Source organism: Dipodomys spectabilis, unplaced genomic scaffold, assembly GCF_019054845.1.
Source record: "Dipodomys spectabilis isolate Male_0828 unplaced genomic scaffold, ASM1905484v1 ptg000583l, whole genome shotgun sequence".
NCBI classification, from domain to species: domain Eukaryota; kingdom Metazoa; phylum Chordata; class Mammalia; order Rodentia; family Heteromyidae; genus Dipodomys; species Dipodomys spectabilis.
The window spans coordinates 2,866,156-2,880,091 of record NW_024871260.1 but is presented as its reverse complement, the minus strand read 5'-3'; positions in this window follow the sequence as shown (position 1 = coordinate 2,880,091).

Sequence of the window (13,936 nt, the reverse complement as noted above, 5' to 3'; positions counted from 1 at the left end):
AGCCTTTAAACTAGGGGAGGGGCATCCTCCAGCCCAGCTAACTCAAGGATTATCCCCCTTGTGGCAGGGTGACTCAGGCCCATTGGACCGTCCCTCTGGTGGAAGGACTAGGCCCTAAAATGAGTATTCTCGTAGGCGGAAAGAGGTCTCACTGCTTAATGGACACTGGGGCAGAGCGAACCATACTCAGGGAGGAGGAAGTGCCCTTGGACTGGAAGCTTTCACCTGGGCCCCTGTTATTGGGGTAGAGGGAGGAGGAAGTGCACTTGGACTGGAAGCTTCACCTGGGCCCCTGTTGTTGGAGGTAGAGGGCAACACGCAGTTCCAAGAGATGGTTGCCCTTATGACATGGACTAGCCCAAATGGAGAACAGGAAAAGATATGCCCTTTAGTGTCAAAAAAAACTCACTGCCAATTTACTAAGACAAGACATTCTAAGATAAATGGATGCTGTGGTCACTACAGACCATCAAGCATGCTATGATGATATCCTGGATGGGGATGAAGCACAAAGGCTTAAACAGGATCTAGAGGGAGTTAAGGAAAAGGATTTTTTTAACTTTCATAATTACAGAGAAGAACATAGGGGACTGCTCAGGTGCACCCCCAATCCTAAAATGTCACTTCCCCCGGAGTACCTCCCATTAGGTGGAAGCCAGGAAGCCCAATCTGGATGGAACAGTGGCCATTGACAATATCTAACACCCATATTTGTTATTCAAAAAGCCTCCAGGGCTTGGCATATGCTCCAAGATCTACATAAGGTACATGAAAGGATGGAGCTAGTAGGAACGCCCCTAAGAGGCATGCCCTGGACGCCTGCTATAGCTTCAGAATATGCCTTGGTTGTGAAAGATTGTTATTTTCTATCCCCCTGACATGACAATGGAGAGGACCTGAAGCCTTAGTTACTATGGGCAGGGGATTTGGATGTGTTTTTCCCATAGGGGAGACAGCCCCCATTTGAATCCCTGCCAGGAACCTTAAGTTTTTACCCATCTCCTCTATACAGGAGGATGCCCAAGGATAAACTAACTAACAAGGTAAGAAAAACAGCCGTGGCTGAGGCTTGTGTTTAAAAGAGAAAATCCAGAAAGATAACTAATAACTATCCCCAAGGGCAACCAGCCCTTGAGAAGCTCTTTTGTTCTCTAACAATTGCAGATGGCGATACTCCAGCTGTTTGCTGTCCTGACCCTCCCAGTCCTGGCAATGGCCCTACGGAATCTGCATCAACCTCAACGGTTGACCTGGGCAGTGATCAGCGCTGGCAATGCAGAAATCATCAATAGCACCACAAGAGAAGCTGTCCCTTTGATCTGGTGGCCTGACCTTCATTTTGATCACCACCGTATGTCATTTTAATATTACCTGCTTTAATCCATACTTATTGTTAAAAAACCACCTTTTGTTACAAGCCCCACCTCTGGACTCTGAAGTGGCAAAGACTGCTATTCCATCCTTCACTAATGTTAAAGGACTGGTAATGACATTTCCTGGCCTGCTAATGCTTTTGCTAATAGTTTTTCTATGCCTTCCTTGCATTATATGTACACTGCAAAACTTGTATGAACTTGGCCAGCCTGTTACATAAGATCAAGCTCCAAGTGAATGAATTTCCCCCCTAGAGGAATTGCAGCCAGAGACAGGTAAGAGGGGGTGTCAGTCTAACCAACCTAATACAGGACCTTCAGCTTTGCTCTGAAGAAGTTCCCGATGACGAGTAAGGCAGACAAGGCAATCCACCCAATGTAAGACAGGTGGGTTTGCTTCTTTAAACAAAGATGGGGGAGATGATGTTGGGAGCCATTGAGAGTAAAGCTCAAAGGTCATTTTGACCCCTGTGCTAGCTTAAAGGCATGTACAAGGAACTTGCTTACTTAAAAGACACCAGGTGCCCAGGATTGCTTTGCTATGTCTGCAGTTGGTTTTAAATTTTCCTTATTTTTCTGGACTATAGTAGAATGGCCTGAGTGTGGGGGCCCACGAGGATATACCGTGCCACATGTGTGCAACTCCCAATACCCAGGTTGCTCCCATGTTCTAAAGAGGACGACCTTACGAGATACTGATACTGACTTTTATATATGCCCAGGAAATAATTGAACTGCTTCGGACATTTCTAACTGTGGTGGGACTGATGTTCATTACTGTGCTAGGTGAGGATGTGCGGCAACTGGGACAGGATTTTGGATCATGCACAAGGGCCCTCCCTATCCTTGTCTGGCGAATCTCGACCCCCAGACTTCCCTCAAACCCCCTGTGTGGCAAATCCTATTCTTACAAATGTAATCCTGTTAAAACAAGAAAAAAATGAGGGGGAATCTGCAGGGCACATGGGCAGCAAAAAAGTGCTGAGAGAGTAGAGTGGGCTGAGCCCAATTTGCCTTAAGTTCAGTGCGGAACCAGCCGGTGAAAGCTTAGTTGCCTGATAGGGTGTGACCTTGACAGTGGTTGGTTCCTCTTCTTCCCCTGCCATGCCACCCACCCTTTTTGGCTTTAAAAAGGGCTGTTCTCTGTTAATAAATGAGTTTTTCTTCCTGCTTGATTTGGCTCCCCACTGTGTCTGATTGTCTCCCGAGCTGAGGGAGCCTAGGGAACAGGAGAGCGCGCAGTAACCTTTCCTAGGACCCCGTTCATCTTTCCTGGAACAGACGAAGACCCAACACCTAGGTATATTTTTGCCAGTTCTTGTTTTGAACTCAAGGCATGGGCACTGTCTGTAGCACTCTACTACTTGAGCCACAGTCCCAATTCTGACTTATTCTGTGTATGTGCTACCAAGAAATCGTACCCAGGGCTTCTTGCATGTTAGACAAGCACTCTCTCATTAATCCACATTTCCAGCTCCCTCATCTTTTCCTTAATGGGTTTTTTTCGTAAGTATGCTGCCATTTTACGTCCCCAAGTTTAATTTTCTGAATACTGGTTACTTCTACGAAACCTGATCTTCTCTTCCCCTGCCTGATTTGTTACTGTTCCTGCATTGGCCTCATAATAAAATGTAAATAAAATCTGCTGAGAGCGTCAGTGTATCATATAAGGACACAGGCCTGGAACCCTGGAAGAGAAAAGCCATGGGCCTGAAATGAAGAGAATGATGTAGTATGCATAAGGAGCATAACTGAAAAATAAATCAGTAAATAAAAGGAGAAGCATTGCGTAAGGTCTGTTTGCATTCTGGGAGGTAGTATACAGACTAAGTAGGTAGAGCACTGAAAATTTTTTGTGGCCATACTACGGCTTAAACTCAGGGGCCCATGCGTTTCTCAGCTGTTTTTACCAAGGCTGAGGCTTTACCACTTCCACAGCTCCACTTCCAGCCATCTGGTCGTTAATTGGACATAAGCGCCTCCAAGGTTTTCCTTCCTGATCAGGCCTGTGAATCCTGCTCGGCTTTCTCTCTTACAGGTGGAGCTCTACTCTCTGGACCACTGGACCACTTCTGGTTTTCTGGTGGTTTATTGGAGATAAGAGTCTCACAGAATTCCTGCTCAGGCTGAATTTGAATGGCAATCTCGCAAACAAGATTCAATCGGGTTTCCTCAGGAAGACACCAAGGAGCCCCTCCACAGAAAACCTTAGTCTAAATCTCGAGAGGCACTAGAGAAAAAGAAATACATGAAGACGAGTCTAGTGTGTTCTAGATATTTAAGGTTGGAGACACACAACACTCATAATTATTAGATCATTTTATAGACAAAAGGAGCAATGAAGACAGTATAAGGATCTCTCCAGCTTTTGGTCCTCTCATCTTGAGACAGCAAATTCACTGCAGCTCAATGCTAAGTGACAGAACGTGCGTGTCCTGTGGACATTTGCTCCCAAATCCTGTGACACTCTTTTCTCACTTTTGGCTTCAAACCTGTGATCGAGAGAAGATGAGAAGAGAAAAGCCTTCTCAGAGAAAACAGCTATAAAGAACATTGGGTAGATAATTTATAAATTCAAACCTTTGGAATGACCCTGTTAAGAAGACAGATTGTCCAGATGAAAAAATGAAGAAGAAAAGAAAGAAGGTGCCAGTCGCTTCTCACTGTAATCCCAGCTTCTCAGGAGGCTGAGGTATAGAGAATCTGAGTTTGAACCCAGCAAGTATAGCAAAATCCATGACACTGTTATTTCTAAGAGATCACAGGAAACCAAGAAGTGGGTCTGTGATTCAAAGTTAATGCACTACCCTTGAACAAAAGTTCAGGGACAATGCCTAGGCTCATAGTGCAACCCCAGCACCTGCCCCTCAAAAAGAGCCTGTTCCTCCATGTCTTTGGGTATGTATGGATATATTCCTATAGGTGAAGCTCCAGAGTAGTTATGATAAATGGCACCAAGCTAGGAAATTTCTATTCAATAAAATGATTTCATAACAGAGACTGCTTTCATGACAGTGCATAATACAGAGCTCCCCTCACTGTTCCCAGTGTAGCCTGAGGGTTTCTCTGCATCCCAGGCCGGCTGGAAGAAGTCTCTCTCATTGTCTGGACAGGCAGACAAAAGCCCTCACTCCTGTACAGCTGTGTAACAAACAACTCCATCTGGGTCAGATAGTGAGGATGATTTGGGGTAGGCTCTGAAGGTCAGGAGAAAAAGGTCTCTTTGTATCCCAAACTATCTCTCTCCCCAGTGCTCTGGTTTGACAGGAGCCCTTCATTTGTGCCCCCTCATGTGGCAGGCCAAGACCTGTGCACTTATCCTGCCTTTCTGAGACTATATTCCGGTGTTCAGATACAATGCTCAATATAATTCAAGAGTCCTCCTGGCAGACAACTAGGGCACCGAACTTAATTGTTTCATTGCCTGTGATGATGGGCCTATGATGCCTCTCCTAGGTTTCTGGAAGCTTGGGAAATCCAAGCACATATCTGATATCACAAAGCTTCCTGTCATCTAGGGCTGGTGAATCTCATCAGGTTTTGAAACATTTACCCTCTCCTAGTTGGGCCCTGGGTGGCTAGGTTTTGGGGTTGAACACAGGGCCCGAGTGCTGACCATGAGCTCAGTGCAGAAGCCCCGTGCTCTACCATTTTGTGTAACAGCATCAATTCTAGTCTGTGTGTGTGTGTGTGTGTGTGTGTGTGTGTGTGAGAGAGAGAGAGAGAGAGAGAGAGAGAGAGAGAGAGAGAGAGAGAGTATGCACGCGGATGCACAGGATACATCATTCTTGGAGGTTGAACTCAGTACCTGAGCACTGTACCTAGTTTCTCTTGCACAATCATAACCTTCTCCCACTTGAACCACAGAGCTACTTCAGTATTTTTTTACTGTTGTGGTCCTGAGAAATCAAACCCAGGTTTTCATATTTGCAAAGCATTCTACCCCTAAGACACATTCCCAGCCCTCTACTTCAGGTATGTTAGTTTGTTTCTCTATATTTTTATTATTGTAGGAGTTGATGTCTGGGCCTGGATGCTCTTCAGCTCAAGTTTATGCTCTACCATTTGAGCCAAACACCATTTCAGCTTTTCTGGTGGTCCATTGGAGCTAAGTGTCTCAAGGAGTTTCCTGCCCGGGCTGGCTTTGAACTATGATCCTCAAATCTCATCCTCCTGAGTAGCTAGGATGACAGGCATGAGTGACAAGCACCTAGCTTCCACTTCAGGTTTCTTAGTGGTGAACTGGGACCTTTTGTGTCTTGGATAATTTGGAACCCAGATCCTCAGATATCAGCTTCCTGGGAAGGCAGGATGAGAGACCTCAGCTATAGACCCCTAGGCTGTGGCATCTGCTGCAAGGGTGTCCATGGCTCCAAGCAGTGGAGTGCTAACCATGAGCCCAAGAGGTAAGGGTCAAAGATTAGGCCCCTATTTCAAGGTTTATTACTGAGAAAAAACAAAACAAAACAATTGTCTGAAGTAGACAACTCACTAGTCTACAGTAATACATAATTTTGTCCCTGCCATGGATACATATATGAGCCTCAATATTCTTGTCTGCATAATCATCTCAGTGGGGAGATCTTACAAGGACCCAATGAAAGAATGCACCTGGTGAAGGACACAGCACATGGCACTCTTTGCATGATTCAGCACACAGCATCCTGTAAAAGACTCAGCACCCAGCACCCAATGCAGGACTCAGCACACTGCAACCTGTGAAGGACTCAGCACATAGCACCATGTGCAGGACTCAACACAGAGTACCCTATGGTTGACTCACACATAGCTCTGTTCCACAAGCTGTCATTAGACTTAGGGCGTTCCAATCAATATCACAATTCTTTGAGGAACATTTCACAAACCACACAAGTTCACACCTAACTGTTTAGTGGGATTTTTTTTTGGGGGGGGGATTAGTCATGGAGATTGAGCTTAAAGATTGGGGATATTATTGTTCTAATAACATTCGCACAAGGCTAGAACTCTACCACTTTGAGCCATATTTCAAAGAGTCTAGGAGACTTCCTGCTAGGTTTTAAAGGCCCAGAGAGGCCAGGATATTGGAGGTAAGCCAGGGTAAGCCAGGGTAACCCATGGAGCTGGGTTGCAGCAGTTTATATCTGGCTAAGTCAGTTTAGGTGGCAGCTGTCAGCATCAGACTCCTAGCTTGTTCTGTCATGTGGTATTTGAAGTCCTGTCCTTCTATAGTTGCCGTTAGAACATTGTACCTCTTTTTGGCAGCAGTCCTGGGTCTTGAGGAAAGGTTTGGCACTGTCCCTAAGCATTTATGCTCAAGGGTAGAACTCAATTGATTGAAAGACAGCAGAACTTCTGGGTTTTCTGTTTATGTGGCACTGAGGAATCGAGCCCAGGGCTTCATGCTCACTAGGTGAGCACTCAACAACCGAGCCCCAGGAGTGAACAAGGTATGAATAGAGATTGATGTATATAAGCATTATATACACAGAAAGATGTGTGTATATTATTAATTTATAGATATTACTACCAATTATTACTTATTAAATTATGTCTCCATTTAATGATGTATCCCAGTTAACAATTAATAAAGCATTAACTAAATTACTCAATATCCTGTTATTGTTTATCACATATGTACATACATCCATACACATAATTTCATATTTTATAGAATGAGACAAATATATATATATACATATATATTGTTAAATTATACATCATGTGTTACTTCCAATTATTAGGTATTTATGTTTCCATGCAGTTTTTATTCTGGTAATGCTTAATTGAACTAGCCCCTGAGAGGAGATTTGAGCTGGGACAGCTTCTTTACAGGTTTTGTTTTTGTTTTAGGGATTATAGAAAAATAACAAAAACCTTGGCTCCAACCAGTCCAGTTCTTGGAATGAAAAGAATGCCTCTAGGTCCCCCTCCCCTTAACTTAACCCACCTTCATTGTTTTGTTAAATACTGACCAATTAAACAGGTAGCCAGTAATCCAGCTCATGCTGGCATGCTGGCTGGCATAAACTCTACCTTTTTCATATGTATATGTTAAACTCCTTTGTGTATGTTTATGTATACCTTAAGCTCTTCTTTACCATTGAATTCACGAGTCATTTAAACCAAAAGTGATAGGCTGGTTCAAACAGCCATTATGTGACAAAGTGTAACCTCACTGGCCACCTGTGTGTGGTCTGGTATGATTGTGCAATCTTTTGGGTGTGTGAAAATCTCATTGGTCACCTACGTGACCAGGCTTCACCTTCTGATTTTTGCCTTTAAAAACCTAAGCATGTGGGCCGCTCAGGACCGCAGTATCGGCTCCCAAGCCTGTGCTGCTGCCCTGGCCGGTCAGTGTAGAAACCTTCTCAATAAAGTTGCTTCTTAATATCAACTTTGTTGCGGTGGGCTCTGTCACTCGGATGACTAGGTGGGCTTGCCTGCCTGAGTAGGGGTCTTCCTACTACATAAGATATTAAACTTAATCCACATCCTATAATTTTTGTGTCTAATTTTATCCTAGAATGATTCACTACTAATTCAATCTGCTTTTCATTTATTGTAGTGACAATTCTTCCACCTATGACATTTTTTACATTTATTATATCCTATTACATATAGATTTGCATATACTACATATAGATTTTCATCTGAATTATACATCCTACCTGTCACCAAGCACTTTCAAAGAAAAAGAAAACATGTGTCACGCTCGGCTTCTCATTCCAAGATTACATTTTTTGGCAGTGCCTAAAAGGCTGAATTCATGAATGGCTGAATGTCAGCACAGCAGTCTCTAGGCAATTCAGCTGCCAGGCACTTCTCAGGCCCTGAAATCGAACCCCGTATGCTGACCCCATATTGCGCTTAGTGTACTTATTCATTTTACTTTTGTTTTATTCATTTAATTACCATTTATTTTATTGACTGTTATTACCCATGAAATATTTATTACATAGGATAGAGATTTGCCTATGTATGAAACTTCACACCTGATACCCAGGACTTTAACAGAAAAGGAAAACATGTGTCACCATTGGCTTCTTAGTCCATGATTCAATTTTTGTGAGTGCTGGCATCTGAAGTCACAGCCTACAAGGTCCAATTCATGAATGGATGAGTGTCAGTATGCCAGCCTGAGGCATATTGAGCTGACAAGCATTTCCAGAACTTGAGATCCAGCTCCAGGAGTTGAGAAAATTAGAACAGATAGACATGCAGTTGGTAGTACACAAATAAATATTGATTTTTATAGAGTGTCAGAGATGTCTATACATTATTCGGTTACATAGGCTACCTTCCTATCAATTCTTGCGTATTTTGTATACCTCCATGTAATTAATATTATTGTTTTCATCCTTAATTATTAATTAAATCAACCACTGTCCTGAAATTATTTTGTCCATGTAATTAATAGTATTCTTTGACTGTGTCAAAAATATTCATTAAAATCCATTGGCCTCCTAAAATCACTCTATTTATATAGTAGTATTCAGAAACAACTAATTCAACCTTGTATTTATAATCTTCCATCGGTATTCCTATGAATAGGAAGGAAACTCTTAGGATCTCCCTCCATTGGTAGGGGTCAGGACCTGGCTTCAAACACAGGGCCTATATTGCCATGTTGGCCTATGGCTTCCCTGGTAGCCCGCCAGCCTTCAGCAATACCAAGTTACCAACATTCTTCAACCGTGTCATTCAGATGCAGGATGGTCACCTTGCAAAGAAAACAAATGTAAAATTGGTAGCAATCTGCAAGTTGCCAGTTTTTTTTTTCCATTATTTTTTTTCTTGGCAGCCTTTGGGTCCCAAGAACCCAGGTTCGGCTGTGGGTCCAATGGCTGCACCCAGCCTAGAGTGATCAAAGCAGAGGCAGAATTGCCATGACCTGAGCTCAAGCCCTGTGCTTGACAAAAGAAAAATACATACATACATACATATATACATATGTACATACATTAAAAATATATTAAAAATTATGAGGCTCCTTGGCTTGGAATTCATGCCATTTTTTCTGCCAGGCCAGGGATTTGAACTCAGGGTCTGGGTCAGGGTCTGGGTAAATCTGCAGCACTGTGGGGGATGGGGAAGATCACCATTCTGGAAGACAAGAAAGTCAGGCCTGTTTCTAGGGCCTGAATTCAAGTCTTAGCACTTGAAAAAATAATATTCGTATATATTTTAAGTACATGATTTTTATTGACCTACAAATTTTTACTGCATATTGTAGTTAGTGTATTCATTTTATTTTGTGTTTTATTTGTTCCTTATATACTTTCGTGAATATGATTACACATATAATATTTTTTGCATCTTATTACATAAGACATAGATTTGCCTATGTATTCTACATCATTCCTGAGTCCCAGGAATTTCATCGATAAAGAAACCAAGTGGGACAAGTGGCTTTCCACCAGGATTAAGTTTCTGGCAGTTCTGTGACTTGAACTCAGTGCCTAGCTGGCCCACTTCGTGAGTGGGTAAATGTTAGCACACCAGTCTGATGCAAGAAAAGTTGGCAGCCAAAATTGAGGACCTGAGATCAACCCCTAGGAATGGCCAATATATAAACAGATAGATGATTAGACTGCAATGTGTGTGTGTGTGTGTGTGTGTGTGTGTATGTGTGTGTGTGTTGTTTGCTGCTTTTGACCAGGGCTAGCCCTCTACCACTGGAGCTACACAGCTCTACTTCTGGCTTTGTTGTCACTGAAGTTGGACAGGGATCTCAAGGACTTTCCTGCCTAGTGTGAATTTGACCATGATCCTCCTATCACAGCCTTGTAAACATCAATGAGGACTGCTGAGAGCCACTGATGCCTAATCATTGGTCTTGCTGTTCTTGGACAGACCAGTGAGTTCCCTATCCTTGAGTTAAAATGGTGGGAGCTGGAGCTCACAGTTGGAATCCTGGTCCTGCCAACTCCAAATGGAAGGAGATCCTTAGATACTCTTTCCTTTCTATATGAATATCAATGGAACGTGATGTATGTTATGATTGAATGGGCAGCTCTTAAATAATTCTAATTATACACATTTATATTATAGGACACTGATCAATTTTAATCAATACCTCATGAAGCGTTTAAATAATCACATTCATTAAATGGAGGCATAATGAAATACCTAAGAATTGGGCATCACATAGTATAAAGGTGCCATTTTTTCTGCTAGGACTGGGATTGGAACTCATGATCTGGGTAACTCTGTTGCATTGTGTGGAAAGGGGAAGCTAGCCTTCTTGAAGTCAAGAAATTCATATCTGTTCCTTAGGTCTGAAATCGATCCCAAGTACTAGAACACATCTTATTTGTGTAAATTGTAAATATATGATTTATATTTACATACATAGGTTGAGTCCATATTGCATTCAGTGTAGTTATTCATTTTATTTTTTGTTTTATTCATGTGTTTGTGGGGCACATGGGCAGCAAAGATGAGACTGAGAGGAAGTTGAGTGGGCACAGCTCAATTGTTTACCTTAAAATTTGATTGGATAAAGCTTAGGTGCATAATAGGGTGTGACCTTTACAGTAATTGGTTGGTTCCTTTCCCTCCCCTTCCATTTCTCACAGTTTTTCCCTTTAAAAGGTGCTTGTTGTCTGGTAATTAAGGAGTTCTTGCTTGACTTGACTCCCCATTGTGTCTGAATTTCTCCAGGGCTAAGGGACAGGACCTGTGGTACACTTACCATTCCTGTGCTCCATCCATCTTTCGGGGGCAAACAAAGACCCAACATGTATTGACTGTTTATTTTATTGACTAATATGGCACAAAGAACATTGGTTACATTGATTAAATAGGATATAGCTCTGCATATGTATTCCACTTATACCTGATACCCAGGACTTTCACAGAAAAAGAAAACGTGTATCACCATCAGTTTCTTACTCCATGATTCATTGTTTGGGCGTGATGGCATCTGAACTCAAGGCCTACAGGGCCAAATTCATGAATGTGTTTGTGTCAGCATGCCATCCTGGAACAAATTGAGCTGATAGGCTGTTCCCAGAATCTGAGATCAAGCACCAAGGGTTGAGAAAATAAGAACAGATTGACACGCAGTTTGTAGTACACTAATATATATATATATATATATATATATATATATATATATATATATATATATATATATATATATATATATTTACAGAGTGCCAGAGATGTCTATCCATTGTTCAGTTATATAGACTACATTCCTACCAATTCTTGGGTGTTTATTATGCCTCCATGTAATTAATGTTTTTATTTTTATCTTTAATAAACTATTAAGTAAATCAGTGTCCTGAAATTATTGCGTCCCTGTGAGAAATAGTATTCTTTTAATGTTTCATAAGATATTAAATAAAATCAATCAGCCGACTGAAATCATGAATTCTAATTGTGTACAATTATCATTCATGAGCGTGTCATTCAACTGTGACATTGATAACATTCCATCATAATTCCTGTGGATGGGAACGAATTTTTTAGGATCTCCCACCATCTGAAAGTGGCATGACTGTATTCGAACTGTAGGCCTATGTTGCCGTATGGGACTATGGCTTCTCCAATAGCCCTCAATTAAAAAAATATTTAGCTCCCTGGTTTGCAATTCATGACATTTTTTCTGCCAGGCCTGGGATCTGACCTCAAGATCTGGGTATATAAGCAGCACCGTGATGGAAGGGAATCTGAACATGCTTGAAGACAAGAAAGTCAGACCTGTTCCCTAGGCCTGAATTCAAGCCTAAGAGCTGGAAAACATACTCCTCATATCCAGTTTAAAGATAGGATTTATACTTCCATACACATAGTCAGTCCATATTTTGTTGGGTGTGGTTATTCATTTTATTTCTTCTTTTATTCATTTACTTACCATTTATTTCATTGACTCTGATGACCCCTCTACCATGTATTACATTGTTTACATTCTATCACAGCATCTAGATTTGTAAATATGTTCTCCATCATGCCTGACACCCAGGACTCTCACAGAAAAGGAAAACATGTGTCACACTTGGCTTCTTACTACAAGATTAAATTTTTCGAAATGCTGGGATGTGAACTCAGGGTTTAGCAAGCCCAATTCATGAATGGATGAGTGTAAGCATGGAAGCCTTTAGCCAATGAAGCTGTGAGGTGGTTCCCAGGTGTTGAGATCCTGCCCCAGGTTTGGCCAAAATAGTGATACATGTATAGGCACAGGGTGGTATACAAATAAATATATATTAGTAACGAGCGCCAGAGCTGTCTATCCATGATTGCATAACACCTACTACATTCCTACCAACTCTTAGGCATTTATTATATCGCCATTTAAGAAATATTATTCTTTTCATGCATAATAACCTATTAATTAAGATCAATCAGCATCCTAGGATTATTGCATCCAATTTTAGACTAGACAGAAGCATGATGTACTCTTTCAGTTGGTATTTCTATGCATAGGAACGAGTCTTTTGTGATCTCCTGCCATTGGTAGGTGTCATTACTGGGATTTTTTACCCGGGGCCTATGTTCACAGGTGGGCCTATGGATTCCCTGATAGGAAGCCAGCTTTCAGATATGGCAGGTCAGGTCCACTTTGCAGCCATGTTATACAGACCTAGGATGGTCACTGTGCAAAGAAAAAAATGTAAAACCCTCAGCCCTCTGCAGCTTGCCACTTTTTGTGCTATGCTACGTATTTTTTTTCTTCTTGAAAGCCCTGTGAGCCTAGGATCCCTGGACTGGCAATGGGTCTGAGGGTGCCCCACCCTAGGGCGATTGAAGCTGAGGCAGAGTTGCCATGACCTGAGTTCAAGCCCCATGTTTGCAAAATAAAGAATAAATAAAAACATTAATTAATTATTTAACTAAATTAAAAAAGAAATAAAGCTCCCTTGTTTTGAATTTCTACCAATTTTCTTTCCTAGCCTGGGATTTGAACTCAGGGTCTTGGTAAATATGTAGCAATGTGAAAGAAAGTACAGATTTGCCACTACTTGAGTTCAAACCCCATGCAAATCCAAAAATAAAAATTAAGTCACTGAGCTCAGCAGGGGGAGCAGTTGTGGAGATGGGAGGGAAGGAATGGTAGGGGGAAAACAAAGGAGAAGGCAACAATGCTCAATAGGAACTGTATTCTTTACCATGCTCATTTAACTGTAACCCCTCTGTACAACATTTTTACAATAAAAAAATGAAAAAAGTAGTGCTTAGACAAGCATTTTGGGGGTAAGAGAAAGTGTCTGAATCAATGTACAAAATTCTGCACTGCGTTTTTTTTAATGTTCAGTATGTAACTGAATAAACATAACTGCCTCCATTAAAAAAAATTAAGTCACTGTCTTGGAACTGAGGCCAGTATTTCCATCATTGCTAGGATTTGATCTAACCATCCAGGTAACTCTTTTGCACCATGGGTGTAGGCAAAGTTCACTGTCCTTGAGGAAAAGAAATTCAGGCTAGAGTTCCCAACGTCTGAATGAAACCCCTGCAATGAAAAAAATATTTCTATATATGTGTAATATATGATATATATTTACATATGTATGTTTATTACATATTATAATTTTATTATTGATTTTGTATTTATTTTATTTTTCATTTACTTA